Source organism: Pleurodeles waltl, chromosome 8, assembly GCF_031143425.1.
Source record: "Pleurodeles waltl isolate 20211129_DDA chromosome 8, aPleWal1.hap1.20221129, whole genome shotgun sequence".
NCBI lineage: Eukaryota > Metazoa > Chordata > Amphibia > Caudata > Salamandridae > Pleurodeles > Pleurodeles waltl.
This window is the reverse complement of record NC_090447.1, coordinates 918,676,321-918,701,199: the sequence shown is the minus strand read 5'-3', so window position 1 is coordinate 918,701,199 and position 24,879 is coordinate 918,676,321.

Genomic DNA, 24,879 nt, shown 5'->3' with positions numbered 1-24,879 from the left:
ATCTCTAGATGTAGAGAGGGAAAGGCAGAGGTTGGGGTTAGTTCCCCATAGTGGCAGCAGCAGCGTTTTTGATAGCAATCCTTTAAGAGAACAAGATTCCAGAAACCTGCATAAGATAGTCCCCCCTTACAAGGAGGGGGATGACATTAACAAGTGGTTTGCTGCGCTTGAGAGGGCTTGTATGGTACAGTTGGTCCCTCAAAGGCAGTGGGCTGCTATCTTGTGGCTATCTTTCACTGGTAAGGGTAGGGATAGGCTCCTTACTGTCAGAGAAAGTGATGCTAATAATTACAAAGTTTTGAAGGATGCACTTTTACATGGATTTGGCTTAACCACTGAACAATACAGGATAAAGTTCAGAGATACCAGAAAAGAGTCCTCTCGAGACTGGACACACTTTTTAGACTGTTCAGTGACGGCCTTGGAGGGATGGTTACATGGCAGTAAAGTGACTGACTATGAAAGCCTGTATAATCTAATCCTGAGAGAGCATATTTTGAACAATTGTGTGTCTGATTTATTGCACCAGTACTTGGTAGACTCAGACCTCTTCCGTTGTTGCAGAATCTTCAGCTTCTTCCACCCAGAGGCAGCCATTTGGCACCTTCATCTGGGGTTTAGTGGGCTCCTACCCTGCCTGGACACTTGTGTGACTCTTAGACTTGGTCCCCTTCCTTTACAGGTCCTCATGTCCAGGAATCCGTCTTCAGTGCATTGCAGCCAGTTGTTGCCTTTACAGAATTACCTATCACAACTTTAGTGTGTTTCTGGGGACGTAGGATAACTTTACTCCTACTTTTCAGGGTCTTGGGGTGGGGTATCTTGGACACCCTTAGTGTTTCCATACAGTCCCAGCAACCCCCTACACACTACACTAGGCCTGGGGTCTCTAAGTTGTTCGCATTCCACTTTCTTAGTATATGGTTTCTGGTGTCCCTAGGCCTATTGCATTCTATTGTATCTTATAGTGTTTGCATTACTTCGCTAACTGTTTACTTACCTGATTTTGGTTTGTGTGTATGTATTGTTTATTTTACTTACCTCCTAAGGGAGTCCAACCTCTGAGATATTTTTGGCACACTGTCACTAAAATAAAGTACCTTTATTTTTAGTAACTCTGAGTATTGTGATTCCTATGATATAGGGCCTGATTCTAACTTTGGAGGACGGTGTTAAACTGTCCCAAAAGTGGCGGATATACCACCTACCGTATTACGAGTCCATTATATCCTATGGAACTCGTAATACGGTAGGTGGTATATCCGCCACTTTTGGGACGGTTTAACACCGTCCTCCAAAGTTAGAATCAGGCCCATAGTGTTATATGAGACAAGTGGTATAGTAGGAGCTTTGCATGTCTCCTAGTTCAGCCTAAGCTGCTCTGCTATAGCTACCTCTATCAGCCTAAGCTCCTAGAACACTACTAATCTACTCATAAGGGATAACTGGGCCTGGCACAAGGTGTAAGTACCATCAGGTAACCACTATAAGCCAGGCCAGCCTCCTCCTTGGTGGTACAGAGGTGGGATAAGTACTTGTAACTGCTTTACCACTTTGTCATTGGTGCTTTTCATAAGAAAAACATATACCAAATACTTCAGAACATACACAGTTAACCTAAACAGTTTAACTTTATTTCTTTAAACTTTCTAAAAAGTTTCCGAAAAGTTTTCAGAAGTTTTGAAAGGTTTGAAAAAGTTTTTCTCTTTTCTCTAAAAGTTTCGAAACTTTTTTTTCTCTCGGTCCTCCTCCCTTTCTAACAATCATGTCTGCAGTAGAACTTACTCCCACAGTTGTCCAGGCAACCTATGGTAGTTTAAACTTTAAAAGTTTGAGGGGTCTCTGCATAGAAAGAGGTTTAAGCATTGGTAAGAACCCGACCAAAGATCTTCTCCTTAGCCTTCTCCTAGAAAGTGACCAGAACTAGTCTGGCCCATCCCAGGATCAGGAGGTACAGGAGGGGGTACCTATCAAGACTCAGAGGAGTTCCCTGAGGATGCTGGGGAGGGTATATCCAAAGACCTGCCAGCTAACAGGCCATCTAGTGACACTGGTAGTGGGAGGGGGTCACACACTAGTAGGGCACCTTTCACTCCATAATGCCAGGTTACTAGAGTCCAACCAGTTAGAGACTGGTCCCACTCTGCCAATTCACACATTTCCTCTGTGTCTCAGAATTCCCAAGCTTCCCACCCTGAAGATAACACTATGGAAAGGGAACTCAGGAAGCTGAGGTTGGAAGAGGCCAGACTGAAGCTAAGACAGCAATAGTTGGCCTTAGACAGGGATCTCTAGATGTAGAGAGGGAAAGGCAGATGTTGGGTTTAGTTCCCCATGGTGGCAGCAGCAGTGTTTTTGATAGTAATCCTGTAAGAGAACAAGATTCCAGAAACCTACATAAGATAGTCCTCCCTTACAAGGAGGGGGATGCCATTAACAAGTGGTTTGCTGCACTTGAGAGGGCTTGTATGGTACAGTTGGTCTCTCAAAGGCAGTGGGCTGCTATCTTGTGGCTATCTTTCACTGGTAAGCGTAGGGATAGGCTCCTTACTGTCAGAGAAAGTGATGCTAATAATTAAAAAGTTTTGAAGGATGCACTCTTACATGGATTTGGCTTAACCACTGACCAATACAGGATAAAGTTCAGAGATATCAGAAAAGAGGCCTCTCAAGACTGGACACACTTTGTAGACTGTTCAGTGAAGGCCTTGGAGGGATGATTACATGGCAGTAAAGTGACTGACTATGAAAGCCTATATAATCTAATCCTGAGAGAGCATATTTTGAACAAATGTGTGTCTGATTTGTTGCACCAGTACTTGGTAGACTCAGATCTGACCTTTCCCAAGAATTGGGAAAGAAGACAGACAAATGGGTCAGAACAAGAGTGAACAGAAAAGTTAATACAGGGGGTGACAAGGATGGCAAGAAGAAAGATGGCGAGAAATATCAGGATAAGCATGCAGATAAATGTAAAAACAAAGATCCTTCTTCACATCCTAAATACTCTTCAGGGCATGGGAATAAATCATCTTCTTCCTCTTCTTCACAACCGACACACACTAAAAAGCCTTGGTGCTATGTGGGTAAAAATAAAGGCCAGAGGATAAGTTCTGCCCAGGTAAACCCCCTGAGCCTACCATCACTAATACATCAAACTCTAGTGCCCTTAGCAATAGTGGTAATAGTGGTGGGACTGCTGGCAACAGTCAAAATAAGGGTGTAGTTGGGTTCACTTTTGGGTCCATCGTAGAAACTGGGGTAGTGAGACCCAAGACAGTTTCTGTCACACCTGGTGGCATTGGCCTTGCCACACTGGCTGCTTGTCCCCTTACAATGGATAAGTACAGGCAGTCAGTTTCAATAAATGGTGTTGAGGCCCGGGCCTACAGGGACACAGGTGCCAGTATCACTTTGGTGACTGAAAACCTAGTGTCTCCTGCGCCACACATCATTGGACAACAGTACAAGATTATTGATGTCCATAACTCTACTCAGTTCCTCCCCCTAGCTATAGTTCTGTTTAGTTGGGGTGGAGTTACTGGCCCTAAGCAGGTAGTAGTATCACCTAGCTTACCTGTAGACTGTCTCTTAGGTAATGACCTAGAGACCTCAGGTTGGGCTGAGGTAGAGTTTAATACCCATGCATCCATACCGGGTATCCCTGAGGAATTGCTTCCTCTCATTTCAGCTGAAATGAAAAAGCAAAGGAGAGAAAAAGGACTGAAAACTCAGGATCCTTCTTCAACAACAGGTAAAAAGGGCATCAAAGTATCCCCTATCCACCCTGCCACTAAGGATACCAGTCCTGTGGTGGGAGAAACCTCTCCTGGGGTGGAACCTGTACCAAGGGAACCATCAGCTACTACAGCTGTACTCCCTGAGGTGAAAGTACCTCTCTGTGGGATAACTAATCATTACTTGACAAATTGCACCAGTTTAGTTAACATGGAGCATCCCTCCAACCCTACCAGAGAAACTTTAGTGCAGCAACCCTGCACTGCCTCACAACACACAGGACTGCAGCCCTGCCCTAATGTGGAGCTTATAGGACAGCAGCCCTGCCCTTCTCCATCTCAAGCAAAACAACAAGCTTGTTCTCTCTTGCACCCATATGGACACACTTTTTGCCCAGCTGTGGCTTTACTGAGATAGCAAGTAGGGTAACATTACTCCTACTTTTCAGGGTCTTGGGCTGGGGAATCTTGGACACCCTTAGTCTTTCCTAACAGTCCCAGCGACCCTCTACACACTACACTAGGCCTAGGGTCCCTAAGTGGTTTGCATTCCACTTTCTTAGTATATGATTTGTGTTGCCCCTAGGCTTATTGCATCCTATTGTATTCTACAGTGTTTGCACTACTTTTCTATCTGTTTACTTACCTGATTTTGGTTTGTGTGTATATTTTGTGTATTTTACTTACCTTCTAAAGGAGTATATCCTCTGAGATATTTTTGGCACATTGTCACTAAAATAAAGTACCTTTTTTTTTTAGTAACTCTGAGTGATTCTTATGATATAGTGCTATATAATACAAGTGGTATAGAAGGAGCTTTGCATGTCTCCTAGTTCAGCCTAAGCTGCTCTGCTATAGCTACCTCTATCAGCCTAAGCTGCTAGAACACTACTAATCTACTAATAAGGGATAACTGGACCAGGCACAAGGTGTAAGTACCATCAGGTATCCACCATAAGCCAGGCCAGCCTCCTACAGTAATGTATAGGAACATTTTTAGAAGTTTAATAAAGTTTAAAAAATAGTACTTTTTAAAGCTAAACTTTAAGGTAAATTAATTTCATATGCTCAATTTAAAGGTGGAGTGAAATAAAAATAGGTGTGATACTATCAACTTTATTTTGAATCACATATTGTTTAATTAATCTACATATAATTAGAAATGTTTTTGAAAACTTTATTAACAAAAAAACTTTTAATTAATTTGTTTTGAAGAATAATTAGGTTACTGACTTCCACATAGGAGTGGTAACTATTTCATAATAGGTGAGAGGTCTCCTTGTGGCAACTTTCTCTTTGCGGATTGGGGTAACAGTTACAGAAGAAGTAGGCGGAGGAACAAAGGAATTCTCAATAAAACCTTAATTTTTGGGGCTGCTTACAAAAGCTTGGTTTTTACATATAAAATGGGCATGGTGGTCATCTGTTCCTTGCAGGCCATCATCTCTGATTTTGCAGCAAATTGGAGGTAATAGGAAATTGCCACCTGCTTATTGACTTTGTTCATTCTGCAAACTGCTCCGGATCATTATTTTACAAACTGCCCTATTAGATCCTAGGTTGGCTAGTTAGTTAGATGGTTTATTTATCGTCTCAGCTTAAAAATGTCAACCATGCAATATAAAAGGGTGACGAAAATATAAAACATTTGGATACCAAAATTCTGTTTGCAACATGATAAGACAACCATATGTCGAACAGGGGTAGTTTGTTGAGTCAATTGCATCTAGGTTCACCTTGTAGTTCTTCTAAAGTGCAAAGGCAAGAATCAACTTGTACTCTATTAAAATCCAATGTATACAGTCACACTTAAAATGAATTGTGGGGGTGAACTCATGTTATAATTAACTGTACAATTTACAACAAGGATGGAATGGACAAGAAACATCCATGTCTGTTGGTAAGTTTTTTTACTCATTAGACAATGGTGTGGAACTTTCCAAGCAGCATAAAAATAGGAGGCTACCAAACTAAAAATAGATTCATCATTCATGCAAAGGTATAAGTTCATGGCATTGATACAGAATCCTATATTGTATTTCTGAAGAGCAGACAAAGATATTGTCTCCTTGCAGCCAGGGAAAAAGTGCATAATAACATACTGCTAAAGTGTTTCCTCACTGTCTTGCCTATATTTAGAGGTAATGCCACTATGTGCATTTGGCCAGTTCCTTATGTAGGTCTTCACTGGTAGGCAGCTTAGTCTAATCTTTATGGATAAGGCCCTCTTTATTACCAGGAAAAAGGCAGTCCAGGTATCCCTTATAGCAAGGGAATGGTTTAATTCCCTTGAGCTGAGTGAACATCTTGCCATCCTGCTTTTTATACTTCCATGCCCAATATTTTTCCTTAATTATTTCCAAGATTTAATCTGCCATGGTGTCAGGATTGGTCCAAAACTCCTGGCATCATATGCTGATTAAGGACCTTGCCTGTAGGCTTCCCTAAAGGGCTTCCCTGTCCACAGAGTCAAAAGCTGTTTTCAGGACAATGAAGACTAAAAAGAGGAGGCACACTTTAGGTAGGTGTACTTTAGATAGGCAATATACATTCTAGATGCTTGGTCAGTAGTTCCCTGTGCTTTATGAAAGCCTGCTTAGAGTTGTGACAGACCTTTACAGTTGTCACCCCATGACTCTAGCCAGGTCTGCAGTAGCTTGGAATAAATTTTACCCACACTGTGAGATCAAGCAGTAGTTAGCCAGAATATTCCGAGGACTCTTTTTAATGGAGTAGTGCAATAATAGCTGAACTCTAGTATTTGGCCACCTCACCAAGGGCAGATGTAGCAGGATACGTATGCAGAATGGTGTCTCAGACACCTTCTGCGAATCGCAAGGGGGTGGCAAAGACCCACCTCATTAATATTAATGAGGTGGGTCGCAATTTGCAACCCCCTTGCGATTCCCTGCCCTCCTAGGGATGGTGGCCTGCTGGAGACAGCAGACCTCTATGTCTGTGACTGCTTTTTCAATAAAGCAGTTTTTTTTTTTTGTATTGCAGCCCGTTTTCCTTAAACGAAAACGAGTTGCAATACAAAATAAAAAATGAAACCATTTGGTTTAGTTTTTTCAGAGTAAGCAGTGGTCCAGTGCACTGAAAAAACATTTTGTGTGACATTCACAAAGGGGAAGGGGACCCCTTCCCCAAGGGGACCCCTTCCCCTTTGCGAATGAGTTAGCACCCACTTCACGTAGGTGCTAACTGCGAATTGCTTTGCGACCGCTCTCGCAGTCACAAAGCAATTCTGCATCGCGGTGCGAGTCGCAAATAGGAAGGGAACACCCCTTCCCATTTGCGACTTGCATTCCCATTTTGCGAGTCGGTACCAACTCGCAAAATGGGAATGTACATCGCGATGGCCGTTTTGCCTGGCGCAAACAGCGATTTTCGCAGTTTGCACCTTGCAAAACGGTTTGTACATATGGCCCCAAATTCCCAAATTGCATTATATGCAGCCTCCTCTTATTAGACTCTTGTATTCTTGTCTTTAATTGGTGACTTGAGCTCTGCCCAAGCCTTAACATGCAGATGCCTGTTTTGAAAGTACTTAGGGGCATATTTATACTCCGTTTGCGCCGGAATTGCGTCGTTTTTTCTGACGCAATTTCGACGCAAAACTAACTCCATATTTATACTTTGGCGTTAGACGCGTCTAGCGCCAAAGTCCATGGAGTTAGCGTCATTTTTTAGCGTGGACACCTACTTTGCGTTAATGAGATGCAAGGTAGGCGTTCCCGTCTAAAAAATCGACTCCAAGGCATGTGCGTCGGATTTATACTCCCGGGCAAAAATCACACCCGGGAGTGGGCGGGTCCAAAAAAATGACGTACGGCCGCTTTTGCGCCGTTTTTTAGCGCCTGCAAAAGGCAGGCGTTAAGGGACCTGTGGGCTCTGAAGGAGCCCAGAGGTGCCCTCCCATGCCCCCAGGGACCCCCCCTGTCACCCTTGCCCACCCCAGGAGGACACCCAAGGCTGGAGGGACCCATCCCAGGGACATTAAGGTAAGTTCAGGTAAGTTTTTTTTATTTTATTTTTGTGGCATAGGGGGGCCTGATTTGTGCCCCCCTACATGCCACTATGCCCAATGACCATGCCCAGGGGACAGAAGTCCCCTGGGCATGGCCATTGGGCAAGGGGGCATGACTCCTGTCTTTGCTAAGACAGGAGTCATTTCTATGGGGGTTGGGAGTGAAAAACAAATGGCGCAAATCGGGTTGCGGTGCAAAAATTGCCTCAACCTGACTTGCCCCATTTCTTGACGCCCAAGCTCCATTTTCCCCTACGCCGGCGCTGCCTGGTGTACGTCGTTTTTTTTAACGCACACCAGACGGCGCCGGCGGCTAACGCCGGCTAACGTCATTCAATAAATACGGCGCCCGCATGGCGCTTCAGAATGGCGTTTGCCGAGCTAATTTTTTTGACGCAAAACTGAGTTAGCGCAGTTTTGCGTCAAAAAGTATAAATATGGCCCTTAGGGCCTCATTATGACACTGGCGGCAAATGCCGGCAACATACCTACCCTGTGGCTACCGACCATCCATCGAATTATGACTATAGAAGGCTGGCGGAATTCCAGATACATTCATGGCGGCAAGGTGGAGCAGCTGACAGCAGCAGCGCCACGCCAGCAAAACACCGCCTACCCTATCATGTTCCATGATATGGCTTGGCAGTGTTTTGCTGGCGGACGCTGCTGCTGGCAGCAGCACCACGTCCCGTCTCCTCTAGGAGGACCCCCTGCAAGCAGGTAAGTTGGATTCTCCGACAGGAAAGGGGGTGGGAGGTGTTGTGTGCGTGTGAGGGGGTGTGTGTGACTGTGTTTGAATGCCTACCACCATGGTTTCCGTGGCAGTACAGAAACCACAGAAACCATGGCGGTGGGCAGGGTCAAAATGCCATGAGCAGCCTAGTGACGGCTGCCGGGCTGGAGACTGTAGGCTTCAGCCCAGTGGTCATTACCACTGTGGCGGTCAGTGTGTTAACTTGGCGGTTTGGCTTTGGCCAAACCACCAATGTCATAATAGTGGAGGTATGTACTGCCAGCCTGTTGGTGGTACTACCTCCACTATTGCACTGACCGCCGGGGTCATAATGACCCTCTTAGTTTCTTATAGTCCTTCTCCTATGCAGTGAGGTATTCCCATCACTGTGCAGATGCCTTCTTTGCTGCAGAGCAGTTGCCAATGAGACCCTTAATTTGAGGCATTCAGTATCAAACCATACAATGTTATTTTTGCATATACTACTTCAGAACTACCAACTCACACGCTGCCACCGTGTGCCTCAATGATTTTGGGTCCCTTTACATGGTCTCCTGGTGAGGAGTCAAAATCACATGGAGCTGGAAAAGTGTGAATTTCAACCTTTTCTTTGGCAGCTGCAAGCAGTGGATATCCATTAAGATGTGTGAAAACTCCCAGGACATTGGCTGCAGTGCCAGCAAACCTTTGTTTTTTGTTTTATGGGAGGGGTTAGGAGGTTGGTAGGGGCAAGACACGGGCAGATTGCCTCAAAAGTTAGCTCTAAGCATAAAGCCCCACCCCTTTCACACCCCAAATTTTATGTTCAAGTTGGCAGGTCTGCTGCGTGAGTGCCTGCCCCCTGTGATGGCACCATATTGGACCTATTTTGGCATTAACCTTAGGTGATTTTGCTGTTTAGATATAGCTGTGGGGATGATTTGCTAATTCAGACTTAGCAGATCATCATATTGGTGTTTCCGCTCTCTGTCTACTTCACAATAGATGAACTGTGGAGCAAACCGGCCAGCCTGCTGTAAGATATTTTTTCCTATTTGGACTCACAATCATTCTGGCAGAGACCAGAGTTGTCCAGGTCCCGTTGTTAACGCATTTTTCATCATCCTTCACAGGAATTACAAATGCTTCAGCGAAGTCAACGGACGTTTGGACCCAGTGAAGAGTGTAGTTAACTGTTCACAATCATTTAAAACTTATCTAAAAAAATGTAGACACTGTGACCAATATAGCTTAAAGGAAAACTCCAATCATTAAAATTTAAGGCCTTATTTCACATCCACAAAGCTAGTCATAGAAATTGTGCAGAGAATCAAATTGTAAAGATAAATGAACACCGTTTGTTGCCAAAAAATGATGAAACTTTTTCAATCTACTTAGCATCAACATCATTAAGCATTCAAGCAGAATAAAACATATCAATAATGTTATTATTTAAACAATAGAACCATGTCTCAAATCAGTCTAAGTTGACATTTGACAAATCAAATTATACAAAGATCAAGAATCAGAGGTTGTCATAGGTTGTCCATACTGCTAGCCAAATTAGGACAAGCAGGTGTGGGAACAGGCTAACACATGCAAACAAGATACTAAAGAAAGACAAGAATAATTTATAAATAGATGTATCTCATCTATCTCAGGGTAAAAGAAAGTAAAGGCCTCATTTGAAGTTTGGTGGGCTGACTGTCGGCAAGTCAGTCCTGTAAGGAGGAGACCACCCCAGAACTGAAGGTCTCCCTCCTGGCCCAATTACTATGTTTCCACTGGGCTGACCGTCAGAAACCTCCATATTAGGAGGGTTCTGCCGGTCAGCCCAGTAGAAGTAGTGCAACGGCATTGGCATTGGGTCCTCATGGATCCGACTCCAATGCAGTCTCAAAGAGGGTGCTCCAGCACCCCGAGAATGCCCACAGACTACTGTAGCAGACAGTGCAAATTCTGAGGGTGCTGGGCAGAGGTACCCCTACACTGCGGTCTTGGCAGTGCAGGGCCCCAAGGTACACCTTGCCACCAGCCTTTTCATGGCAGGGACTCCGCTATGAAAAGGCTGGTGGAAAGTGTACTAGTGACCAGCACAGCACTGACCACGACTCAGACTGCTGCCACCCCATTGAGATCAATGACATTGGCGGTGGTGGCAGTCCCCTCTATGCCCGACCCCCAGGGTTGTAACCTGGCAGTCAGACCTCCAGGAATATGGTGGTCCAACCGCCACTGCGAATTTGGTGGTCCCAGGACCACCAAACTCGTAACGAGGCCCCAACAAGAAAACTATAACAGACAGGTGTCAGCATGCTAACTTCTGTTAGATAAAACAGCTCAGGGGAAACAAAGCATTAGCATGAAACTATACAACTCTCCTCTGGTCAGCATTCCAGAGAACCTCACCAGTAAAGTATGTACATCATCAGCAAAGTCCGTTAGAAGCACCATCCTGTTAAGTGAGGAACATGAGCTGCACAGGAAAACCATCAGAAAAAATCTAGGGGAAACTGGAGAAGAACTAACTGAAACTTATGAAGTCCATCTCTATGCATGAATGTCTCTGATTTGACAGTTCAGTGCATCCATATCATGCAAAAGGGGCAATATTAAATCAGTGTTTAAGCACAAATCAAATTCACAACATGGCTACGTTTTGTCAGGTTTAGTCTAAAGTCATCTCCTCCTTCCTTGTGAATTCAATAGTATAGAACAATTTCTAGCACTTTGCAACAAGAGAAATTCTTCCCAGGATACACAATGGACTCATCTTCTTCCCATGCAAATGTTGGCAGTCACATTGCCAAAAGGCTGGCAAATAAGACCGCCATGTTATGACCATGTCAGTATTCACAACAGAAAACAGCCAAAGCACCTCTGGTACCATCAGTGTGGTCTAGCCGCCAGGGATGACAGTAGTCACCTGCATGCCAGTGGAGACCATGTTTCCTTCCGGAAAGGTTACAAGGTTGCACACTGCCAACGTTTCCGCCGCGTTTGCACCCCCATGGAAACCCAGGCAGAAACGAACTATATAAAAGGGGGCACTCACCTCCAGGAAGCCATACTAGTCTGGAGCTGCATTGGAACCAGAACTACACATCTTCCAGCTGCTTCTGCTTGCCAAACAACTTCAGAATCTGTGATGACGATGACAACAGTAACCCTAAGTACATACTCTTACTTGATATTGTTGTATATTGACCATTTTCGTACACACGCAAAACATACATTCAGGAAGGGGGTGCGAGGGTGACACTCATACATAACTGCACACTTATATGCACACCTACAGACGGCCACACTCACACTTGCATATACACAACAAACACGTCACATGCACCACTCACATACACATGCAAACACACACAGGTATGCACAGAAACACTGCACAGGCCCACACTCACACACTATCACACACCACAACACATCACAAAAACAACACATTCTCACCATCTACAATCCCTTCTAATCAAGGTTCCAGGATTGGGTACATCAGTACTGATCTCTGTCGGTACCATGGGATATGTATATTTGGAAGCTATGGTATGGGTATATGATAAGGCTTTACCAGGTGATACAAAGAACCAATCTGTGTGACTAGTACTGTGTTTGTAGCACAACATGACCCAAACATCTGTATCATGTGGTTTAGCATTGTGTTATACCTTATCAAACATCCTAATGGTACTCTCAGTCATGCTCTTTGTGCTGTTAGCATATCTATCACTGATTGTGCAGTTGTAGTTTGCAACCTTTTGGAATCTGTCCTGTTACAATACCATTGTAATGAGTCTTCTGCTGATGCAGTCCATGTTTGCTGTCCATAACAGTGGGTGTCCAATACAGAAGGACATGATCAGACTAGAGTTGGCATGCATAACTATTGTACAGGGGTGATAGATGAGACATGCACAGGACTTGTGATTAAGTGTGATTTATGGTGGAAATGAAAACCACATATGTGACCATTAATGTAAAACACACACAAAAAATAGGAGGTTCAGTCATGGTGGATGAAATCATCATGGTAGCTGCTACACCATTTGGAAACACAAGTCCAGTGTCCTCGCACCCTAGGCAAATGGAGATTGGTTACAGAACAGTCAACAGGGTGTATCTGTGGCACACAAGGGGAACAAGTCAGGAGAGGCTTACTTCCTGCCACTGGGTTTGGTCTTGGTATCTGCTCTTGCTGAATGTATGGGTGGACGTCCACAATTACAAGGGTTTCTGCAGCTACAGAGAGTGGGGTGTCTGAGGCATGCCCTTCTCCTGCAGGGCCTCCATTCCACTAGCAGCCACTGATGTAGAAGGGCCTGATGTTTCATTGCTAGTTGAATGGGCCAGATATTGGGTACAAGACCTACTCAGGCCCTCATTACATGTGGTGTGAGTATGTGTATCAGGTATGTGTATTTTGAATTGGACAATGTGGTTGTGTTTTGTAAGTGTGTGTCTATTTTGAGCGCAGCGGTGTGTACCGCCAATGGATTTCCGCGGTTGAATGACCGCCGCGTTGATTTGTGGGTCGTGATAGTGTGGGCGTATTCCTGTTTACGTGACGGTGTCTGTTTTGGTATCGCCAGTTTATCACTGACCATTGGTGTGGCGGACTTGTGTGGGTGTCTGTATTGTGGCAGATTCCGAGCTGTAGGTCGTAATACCTGTAGCGGAATTCCACGGCCGCAGCGGTATGTTGGCAGTCTTCTGCGCACCAGAAAGCGGGATTTACAGCCAGGGTTGTAATGTGGGCCAATGTGTTTCCCTACATTCATCTGTTGACATATTACCCATCTGTGAAACACAGCTTCTGCAACTAATCTAAATCTGGGGTTGTACCATGTTTGTCTGAAAGTCCTAATCATTGCATCTCTGCCAATGTGTGCCTGACCATGGTAGTGCTTAGCCATTAAAGGAAACAGACTATTTGGCACCACAGTTTTTTCTTTACTGGAAACCCAAACATCGTCTTCATCCCTTTGAACACAACCTGCTCTACTCCAACTTCTACGTTCTTCTGTCACTTCTTCCTGTAATCTCTTAACTTCTTGCCAGGTATTGATTGCTGTCATAAAGAAAGGTTGGTTTGTCTCAGTGGGGCTACTTCCATCGCCCCATTCCTCTTTCAAGGAGTTGCCATGGAGTGCACAATATATGGCCAATTGGTCAGCATAGATTACATGAGATGTAATCATTTGACGTCCAATGTGCTGCACATTTAACAATTGCAATTTTCACAGGTAACGGTAATGCTTTCGATAGTTAGTAAACTCTGTCACTGTTTTGGATAAGAGATCTGGAAGAGGTCATAAAAACCTCTCCTGGACCATAACTGTCCGAAGTCATAAACAACACCAAAACCATATTGACTATCTGTATTAATGGTCACTTTAAGCTGTTCAGAAGAACAGCATGCTTTAGTAAGGACAATCAATTTGGCTTCTTGGGCAGAAAAGACTCCTTGAAGCCATGAAGCTTCTATCACTCCTGAGACTGTGCAAACTGCAAAACCAGCTCTTAGAGTTCCATCATTGTCTCTAAAACAAGAGTCATCAACAAACATGACATAGTCCTTTTCATCTTTTGGAGTATCTTGAAAATTTTCGACAGTACTGGGGTGTGTCTTGTTCTCTGTATTGTGCTTTCTGTGCCATTTTTCTGTGCCTTTTTGGTTTATTGCCTTTTCTCTTTGTTCGGCCCATTTTACTGTTTACTGTTCATGCTGCTCCATTCTTCCCGATCCCGCTGCTGCGTCCCCTGTGGCCTCGACCGCCTGCACCCCTCGCACCCCCATTTGCCACCGCCTCCCACCTCCTAGCTGCTCCTCCGTCCTACCTCCCCTTCTTTATGGCGGCTGCGCGCCCATCGCCTGTACCCCTGCCCCTCGCACCTCCCATGCCGCCAGACGCCACTACACCACTTGCTCAACCCCGGTCGCCCCACCGCCTGCATCCAGGCCTCTCCTAGGAGCACTCACAGACATTTTTCCTGCCGCTCATGCCACTTCACCAAGCACCACAACAACGCCAACCACCTCAGCTGCATCCTCCTCAACACCTGCTCCGTCCACAAGCACGCCATCGAACTCTGGGACCTGCTCACATCAACCTCCTCAGACATCGCCTTCCTCACCGAAACCTGGATGAACCCCCCATCAGAACCAGACATCGCCATAGCCATCCCTGAGGGATACAAGACCACCCAAAGAGACCGTACCAACAAACCAGGAGGAGGGATCACCATTGTCGACAGAAGCTCCATCAGGATCTCAACCGACACCCACAATACCCTAGATGCCACAGAACACCTGCACTTCCAGATATACGTCAACATCACCCTGAGAGGAACCCTCGTCTACAAACCCCCGGGCCCTGTCCCCAATTTTGCGACCCCATCGCCGACACGATTAGCACCCTCACCCTCGTCTCCACAGACTACATGCTCCTCGGTGACCTGATTTTCCACCTGGAGAACACCAGCGACCACAACTCATTAGCCCTACTAGACAACCTTGCCAACCTAGGCCTCAAGCAACTGGTGACCTTGCCCACCCAATCAGCTAGTCACACACTCAACGCCATCTTCTCCTCCAGCAGCCACGTCACCTTCACTCACACAACTGAACTCCATTGGAGCGACCACCATTGTGTTCATTTTTCTTTCAAGAAACCGACCACCAACAGCTCCGGATCCCTCACCGCAAGTGGAACAAGATTTCCGAGGACCAATTGATCTCCAACCTTGCTCTCGCCCTACCACCCAAAACCAACAACCCCAGCACCGCCGCCCTCAACCTCAGACAATGGCGCGACGACTCTGCCAACACCCTCGCCCCACTCAAGAAAACCACCAACACCCATGCCAACAAGAAAGCTCCCTGGCTCTCAACAGAACTTCAGGCCTCCAAATGGGAATGCCGGAGAGCCAAGATGATCTGGCGCCAAGAACAATTAGAAAACAACCACGCCGCCCTCAAATCAGCCATGCACAAACATCACCAGCTCATCCGAGCCACCAAAAGAACGAATTGACAACAACGCACACAATAGCAAGGAGCTCCTCAGCATCATCAAGAACTCACCAACCCCAAGTCATGCTCCGCTGACCCTCCCCACTTGCAAGACCTCTGAGACTTCCTCGCCACCTTCTTTCACAGCAAGATCAAGACAGCCATAGAAACTTTGCACCACCATCCCCCACAACCACCACTGCCATGTTCAACCCCAACGCACCCTGCCACGCCAATGTCCTGAACGCCTGTACCCCCACCAACGATGAAGAAACCACCAAGACCAGGAGCAACATCTACTCCGGCTCTCCTGCTGACCCCTGCCCTCACCACGTCTTCGATAGAGCCAACCAAATCATCGCCCCCCCCGCTGCGGACCATCATCAACAGCTCCTTTGAAACAGCTGTCTTCCCAGAGAGCTGGAAACACACCGAAGTCAACGCTCTGCTCAAAAAGTTCGAAGCCGACCCCGAAGACCTAAAAAACTACAGACCCATCTCCCTTCTCTCATTACCCGCGAAGGTCATCGAGAAGATAATCAACAACCAACTATCCCGCTTCTTGGAGGACAACAGCCTACTCAACGTCTCCCAGTCCAGATTACGCAGGAACCACAGCACCAAGACTGCCCTAATTGCCTGCACCGGTGACATCAGGAGTCAGGAGCAGGCTCGACAAAGGGGAAACCGTCGCCCTCATCCTCCTTGACCTTTCTGCAGCCTTCGACACCGTCTGTCACCACAGCCTTCGCTCACGCCTCTCCGATGTCAGAATTCACCACAGAGTCCTGGACTGGCTCACTTCCTTCTTCTCTGGAAGAACCCAGAGAGTCCACCTCCCCCTGTTCCTGTTAAAGGCCACCAAGACCATCTGTGGAGTTCCCCAGGGATCCTCATTCAGCCCCACCCTCTTCAATGTCTACATGGCTCCGCTCGCTAACATCGTCCGATCCCATGAACTCAACATCGTCTCCTACACAAATGACACTCAGCTCTTCCTCTCTCTCACAAAGGACCCCGCAACTGCTAAGAACAACTTCTACACCTGACTTCACGCCATCGCCAACTGGATGAAAGAAAGCTGCCTCAAGCTGAACTCAGAGAAGACTGAGATTATCATCTTCGGCCCCAACTGATCAGCATGGAACGACTCCTGCTGGCCTGCCATCCTGGGGTCGGCTCCAAAGCCCACCACCCACGCACGCAACCTCAGCTTCATACTGGACTCTTCGCTCGCCATGACCCAGCAAGTCAACTCTATCTCATCCTCATGCTACACCCTTTACATGCTCCTCAAGACCGCCAGATGGATCCCCGTGGAAACCAGAAGAATGGTCACCCACGCCCTCGTCAGCAGCAGACTGTACTATGGCAACGCCCTCTATGCAGGAACAACGGGCAAGCTCCAGAAGAAACTCCAGCGCATCCATAACGCCTGAGCACAACTCAACCTCCCTCGCCACAAACACATCTCAGCCCATCTCAGAGACCTCCACTGGCTCCCTGTCAACAAAAGGATCGTCTTCAAGCTTCTGATTTACGCTCACAAAGCTCTCCACAACGTCAGACCGGCCTACCTCAACAAGTGTCCCAACTTCCACTTCCCTACACACCAGCTCTGCTCAGCCAACCTCGCCCTCCCAACCGTCTCCGACATTCACCGTACCACATTCAGTGGCAGATCCTTCTCCCACCTTGCCACCAAAACCTGGAAATCCCTCCCCGTCAACCCACGTCTGACCCAGGACCTCCTAACCTTCAGGAATCACCTCAAGACCTGGCTCTTTGAGCAGTAGCACCCCCAGCACCTTGAGACCCTTCCGGGTGAGTAGCACACTAAACAAATCACTGATTGATTGAAATATTTACTCAAAAAATCCCAAACTCTTGCCATAACTGTGATCATTGGGAACAATGAAATGAGAGGATACATTTCTTCAATTTTACTGGGCATTTCATCATCACTATTTGTCTGGATTGCTATTTCCTTGTGAGTGCATCTAATGGAAAAATGTAGCTTACACAATAAATTAGGACTGAACAGGTCAACAGGGCTTGAATCACAAACCACAAATTGGCACTGGTCCTAAAATGACCCTATTTTAACTGGGACACGTTCTGTAATTGGGTTGATTAACTGCTGATTTGCTACACCTACCACCTGAATTATTGTTTCTGACAAGGGCATATTTGGTACTTCTACTGTTCTGACACTGGAATGCTCTGCTCCGATGTTAACCAGGAATGAAACATCATGTCCCATAATATTGGCATTTACAAAGTGACCGCGTTGATCTACCTCTAAGGATGCTGCTAACATGCATTCCTCCTCAACTGAACTGTTACATGCTTTTGAAAACTCCTCATCACTCAAATCAATTAAGGGAAATTGTGTTACCAATTGATTTACATTTGCATTTGCTCTCTGAATCATGTTTTGTAGAGTCATGTGGTATGGATGGTTTTGCGTCAGAAAATGACTCTAGGCTGCTTAGAGGCTTTTTATTTGCCCCTAACCAGCCTAACATCATTTTTCTGGTGCAACACCTTCTTCTCCCATACCGTCACCCCCACCCGGCTAACGTCATTTTTTTTTTACACTAGCCCACCCTTTGTACCAGATTGTGCCATTCCATAAATATGGCACCCAGATGGAGCTCAGGAATGGCGCAAGCCAGTGCAAAACCTTTTGATGCAAAACTGCATTAGTGTAAAAGTATAATTATGCCCCTATGTTTTTCAGAAATCCAATCATTTTTATAATACCCTTTCATCATCTTTTCAGACGGCGCACCTGTAACTGTATCTCTTGGCAGTTCACAAGTTGGCCAAACAACACTTTGCTTGCACTCAACTCATAAATCGAATAGAACCACAATGTCAAATAAGGTATTCAAATCTTCCCATATTCATTTTGAAAGTTTCACAAATCTATCTGTTTGCTTCTACCATTCTACTGGCTTCTCCCTCAATCTCAGTTAATCGTTTTTACACTATCATTGGCTTGATTTGCTCAAGCTGTAGACAAATTATGCTTTGCTTTCTTTTGGTCTCTTTTCTTTGGCAATTTACCTTCCCATTTATTTAATGCTCCCCATGTTTGAATGTTTGTAATTAATTCTTCAATGTGCATTCTCATGCCGGGTGATTTCATGTTTGCAATGTCTTTGGTACTAAACTCTAATGGGTAACTCCTTCATAGGGGCTTTGACATTTCTAAATCCACATCATACTTTTCAGCAAGTTCTACTTATTTGTCTTATGTCAGTCCAGCATGTTGTGTAACATCTTTACACATAAAACGCAATTCATCTTCATTGTATGTATCCAATTGTTCCAGCTCAAGTGTTCCCTAAATTAACTCATTTAGTTCTAAATTTAATCTGGACACATTCACTGTTTAGTCTCTCTCTGGTGTCTCTTTTGTCCTGACACTTTTATTTTGAGTACCTGTTGCTCCTCTTTAACTCAGAGTGTCTAGCCACTCAGACAACTGCTCCGCCGAAAGATCTTTCAAGCTGGTATTGCTTCTCTGGGTCATACTTTGTGAGGTACTGTAATGTACACTCATAATCTAATCTGGTGTAAGCATACATGGACGTGAAGTTCCCTGCCAACATCTCACATCAACTATTGGTCCTGCTTGATTTAACATCTGGTTAGGATCTGCAATTCATGTAGGGGTTAAAGTTGGAACCTACGAACCTAATCTCCCCATCTCCAAAAAATTTTAATACATTGATCTCTGCATCTCACATGGAGACATCCTTGCAGATACAGGATTTATTGTCTGGGTATTACTTCAAGTGATATCTGAAGCATACCATAGAACAATTGCACCTATATTCACAAAATGTATCAGTACAGCAAGTCTTATCAAATTTGTATGATTCTGAGGTATTGTTATTCCAGCACTTTGACCAGTTAAGACTGTACTGATTTACTCTAGGTCACATTTGGTGTTGTCTGCACTGGGGTATTCATAGGAATAGTCTGATGCTGGCTAAAAGTTTGCACAGGAGCTGTCACATTAGGTCTTTTGATTCACATAAGGATGTGGCGTTTCCCCATTCATGACTGGACTTGTAAAATGCTGTGCTAACACCTGGAACTGAAGTAAAGATCACAGGCACCTGAGTGACTGAACTCGCAGGTGTACTTGGAGCTACCTGAACTGGGCTCTGTGTAACTGGAGCTGCCGGCAGATTTGGTACTACATTCTTGACTGGTCCCTCAACTGAATGATATGGCAATGGACGATTTATCAAACGTTCATTTATACACTTAACTTCTGAGTCACTTTCATGTGTAACTGTCTTTTTAAAGTCATCTGCTATCTGTTCAGCTTTCTCTGCCTGTTTTTTATTTTTCGGGTTTGTACTCCAATCACCTTCCTCTCTGATAGCTGGAAACACTCTCACCCCATCTTATATCTCTTCTCTCCACATTTTCTGTTCTGCATCCCATATAGCTTCTGCTAGTCTTTTAGCTGCTTTCCTCATTTTGTTCTCAAATGTTGCCGTTTCTCTTTGTCTAGCAGCAAGTTCCCAAACAGCAAGTGCTTCAAATTGTGCTGGTTTAGAGGAGGCTTTAATTCATCCTGTGTATTCCTCAAATTTTCTAAAATTCTCATATTGAAAGTTCCGTAACAAGGAAAAGCTAATGAACCTTCTTTCTCAGTGATTTTGCACATCTTTCTAACCCAAATTCATGCTGAACCACCTCTTGCTTCTAACACTTCGTATACTGGTGTTCCTTCAGGTGCTACCAGTTCACTCTCCCTAACTGGAATAAACAAATCTCTCAGCGCACTTCTTAAATACATGGAAAATTTAATGTTCACACAATTTCAATTAATTGCACAAATTTTAATGACACCAGAAAGTAAATTCAACCCCACAATCCTTCTCGCAAGCTGACCTCAACCAATCACAATACAGTATTGTCCACCAATACAAGGGTAGCTTTCTCACTAATTGACTAATCCCAGCATGGTGCAAATGACACCACACTCACTTCGCTCAGTAGCTGCAGTCGCTTTGCAATTGTCTCTCACTAAATTACCCAGGCATACACTAAATGCAAAATATTTCTAGCACTTCAAATGTCAAAAACCTGTCTGCGCACTATGGATAGGACTCAAACACTTTGAAAGCTGTATGGTTTACACATTTGACTGTGGCTTTCGCAATTATACATGAGTGAAACTTCACACAAAATTCTCATCCTGGTTGATACGGATCCTCCCTGTGCTGTGAGTATTGAGTGAGAACCAAGGAAAGGTAAGGCTGCTTTTCGATCCCAGTGAAAGCTTTTATTATCTGGTGCTGCTCGCCTGGACTTGGTGTCAACCTTAGCTGTGAAATAGACTTGAATTTGTGTTTGATCTTTCTCCTCACCTGTGTGATTGAGGGTGTTACATGTTTCCTCTTTGGCTATATCAAACTTTTGGACTAAATTGGGCTCTTGAACTAGATCGTAGCAAGGCGATCTTAGCTGAAGAAGCATGGAGGTTGTAAGCTTTTCCAAAAGAAGGAAAGTGGCCCCGCCCAGGTTGATTTGCAACTGTGTTTGATATTTTGCCTGGAGCTGCCTTCACTGGAGCAGAAGGGATGCTGTACTTCCCTGTGCCACCCTCGATGCAATAACTCGCTCAACAGCGAGGCAGTGAGATAGTCTCAAACCCAGTATGCTAGTGCAGTTGGGGGCTCTATGCAGCAGCAATACCATGACCCAGTGGCAACGGCGCATCCAGACATTGCTGTTAGTTGATTTAATTTGCCAATTTCAGCTTTAAACAGTGTGTTTAGGTCCTGGTAGGTCTTCTCAGGAACCCTACTTTTCTTTGGGGTTAGCCTGAGTGTAAAAACTCTTGCTGCCTTCTATCTTTGATCAGTTTAACTAAGTTCCGGGTCTCACCATCCGTGCACAGCAGCAAAACAGTCTTAGGGGGTTATTCTAACTTTGGAGGAGGTGGTAATCCGTCCCAAATGTGACGGATTTACCACCAGCCGTATTACGAGTTCCATAGGATATAATGGACTCGTAATACGGCTGGTGGTATATCCGTCACTTTACCGTCACTTTTGGGACGGATTACCACTTCCTCCAAAGTTAGAATAACCCCCTTAGTGTTGATAATTAGACAAGTCCAAATCACAGTGGGAATGTTGTTTGTTAGAGGTAATTACATTGACCTAACAAGGAGGGGGCACCATGGAGTAAACCAGAAAAAAACTAAAACGCTGGTCGTTCGGTGGATGCGTGAAACGGTGGCGAAGGCAAGGTCAGCAGAGCGAAGCTGTCTGGTCAGGGTGTGGAAGGAGAGCCATATGTTGAGGTATTCTGGTCTGGTGTTGTGCATTGCCTTGTGAGCTTGGGTGAGGATTTTGAAGGTGATTCTCTTGTTGACGGGGAGCCAGTGCAGGTCTCTCAGGTGGGCTGTGATGTGGCTGTGGTGGGGATGTCCAGGATGAGGCGTTCTGTATGCATTTCAGTCTTTTCTGGAGCTTGGCCGTGGTTCATTCCTAGAGGGCGTTGCCGTGGTCCAGTCTGCTGCTTACAAGGGCTTGGGTGACCGCACTTCTGGTTCCAGTGGGGATCCATTTGTAGGTCTAACAAAGCATGCAGGGTGTGTTGAAGCAGGAGGAAACAATGGCGTTGACTTGCTGGGTCATTGATAAGGATGAGTTCAGGATGCATCCCAGGTTGCATGCGTGGTCGGTGGGTGTTGGTGCGGTTCCCAGTGTGGCAGGCCACCAGGAATCATCACAGACGGAGAGGTTGGAGCTGAGGATAAGGACCTCAGTTTTGTCAGATTTCATTTTCAGGCAGCTGTTCTTTATCCATTCGCGATGGCCTTCATTTTTTGTAGAGGTTGGTTTGGGTGGTGGCGGGGCCATTGGTGAGGGAGAGGATCAGCTGGGTCTCATCTGTGTATGAGACGATGTTGAGGTTGTGAAATCGGACAATGTTTGCAAGCATAACCATGTAGATGTTAAAAAGGGTCAGGCTGAGGGACGATCCCGGGGTACGCCACAGATGATTTTGGTGGCTTCAGAGCAGAATGGAGATAGGCGGGCTCTCTGGCTTCTGCTGGTGAGGAAGGAGGTGATCCAGTCCAGGGCTCTGTCACGGATCCCTGCGTCGTTGAGGCGTGTGCGTAGGGTGTGGTGGCAGATGGTGTTGAAGGCAGCTGAGAGGTCCGGGAGGATGAGGGCCGCGGTTTTGCCGTTGTCAATAATTGTACTGATATCGTCAGTGGTGGCGATGAGGGTGGTTTCGGTGCTGTGGTTGCTGCGGAATCCGGAGTGGGATGGGTCCAGAGTGTTGTTCTCCTTGAGGAAGTGGGTCAGTTGTTTGTTAACATTTTTATTGATTACTTTTGCCAGGAAGTGGAGCAGGGAGATGGGACAGAAGTTCTTGAGGTCCTTTGGGTCCGCCTTGGGTTTCATGAGGAGGGCGTTGATCTTGGCATGTTTCCAGCTCTCCAAGAAGGTGGTGTTCTCAAAGGAACTGTTGATGATCTACAGCAGTTGGAGTGTGATGACAGAGCTCGCTTTGTCCACAATCGCAATGCCTCAATCCAAGATGCATAAGCACCCCAATGCATTATGAAGTGATGCAATGTCGCAGGTGCATCAAAAGTGAATTAAAACTGCTTCCCTGGTCCTCATCAAAAACAGAGACCAAGCCCCAAGATAACTGAAGTGCTCATGCCTGTAGCTGAAAGTACAATCAGTGGTGTAAGGGCCCATGCCACCTCCATCGCCAGATCCAGTGGTAACCTCTGTTACATGAGCGGATGTGAATGCATAAATAATCAAAGTGCAATTGTAATCATGGCGGGATAAAGGCTCAAATGTGTCATGAGCATGGACAGGGGAGAACATGGGCTAGGGTACAAGAATGCAAGGAACACTGAATGAAAGGCCCAAGGTCCCATACAGAAGAGCTATTAAAAGGAATATTCATAAGAGATGGGTCAAAAAACAAAAGATTAGGGGGCAGATCTACAAATCCTATGCACTGCCAGAGTGTCACTTTTTGTGACACACCGGAGTGCATAGTGCAGGCCCATATGTACAAGGTCATGCAAACATACTTTGCATGGCTTTTCATGGCCTAGTAGACAGGGTGTAAGGGAACGCAGTGCAAGTCGCTGTGTTGCTTACACCACGTCAGGGAGGCGTACCATGGGTGTTGTGGTGGGTGTTTCCACGCAACTCTCATGGGGTTTGGCGCATTCTCAAATTTACAAGAAACTGTAAAACTGGGAATTTGTCAAACCTGCATGCCTCTCCAAGGCAGGTGCAACAAGGAGAAATATCTTGATTTCTCCTTGTAGTTTCCTCTTTTCAGGAAAATTCCTCCCGAGATTGTTTTTGTGCAGGAAGGTGAACCTTCCTGCACAACAACAATCCTGCTGACAGCACAGACACCCTTGCACCATGGTGAAAGGCTGTCTGGGTTGTTGCTTGGCAGCCATTTGTGCACCTGCACATTGGTAAAGGACAGAAATGCACTGTATCTTCTAGATTCAGTGCATTTCTGCCCCTTCCATGTAGCGCAGGGCAGCAAAGTCATTTGCTGCGTTGCCGTGCGCCACAGGGCTTGTAAATATGCCCCTCAGTGTACAAGGGAAAAATTACCCAAGCAAACTCTCTAATCATGAACTAGAGGAGGGAGAAACCAACATGAATGCACTCATGGTCATATCATAAAATAAAATACAATGTGCAAAGGTAGACAAAGACATGGATCAATAGAAATCGGAAACATATGACCACAGATAACAGAAACCCATTGAAGGAGGACCAATATGTAATCCTTGAGTATTAGAAGGATGAGTGGGTGATCAGAAGTGGATGTCAGCATCACATGGTCCACCTCATTTGGCATATGTCACAAAATGTCCCTATTCATCCTGGGTATTTAGTCACTGACCGATTAATCAACCTTTTGTATCCATCAGCATTCAACTTCTAGTAGTTTGTTGGTCTGGTCCCCCCCTCATGGATCTGGTCTCTTGGTTTCAATGACTTGCCATAGGATTTGTCTTGCTGTGTGGCCTAGTTCCACATAGTGGTCACCCAGTGAGCTCCAGTTGTCTTGCAGTTTGTTAGACCTGGCATCCTTTGTGTGGTGTCCCCTAACTTTTTGTCTCTACTTCCCAGGTTGTTTCTGTGTGCTGGACTCTGGTTTTGCTGCTTTTGTTACTCTGGCACTTTACCACTGCTGACCAATGTTAGAGTGCAAGTGCTTCCTATGTGAAATTATATGTATTGGCTTTTCCATGATTGGTATATTTGATTTACTGATAAGACCCTGGTAAAGTGCACTAAAGGTGCCCAGGGCCTGTAAATCAAATACTACTAGAGGGCCT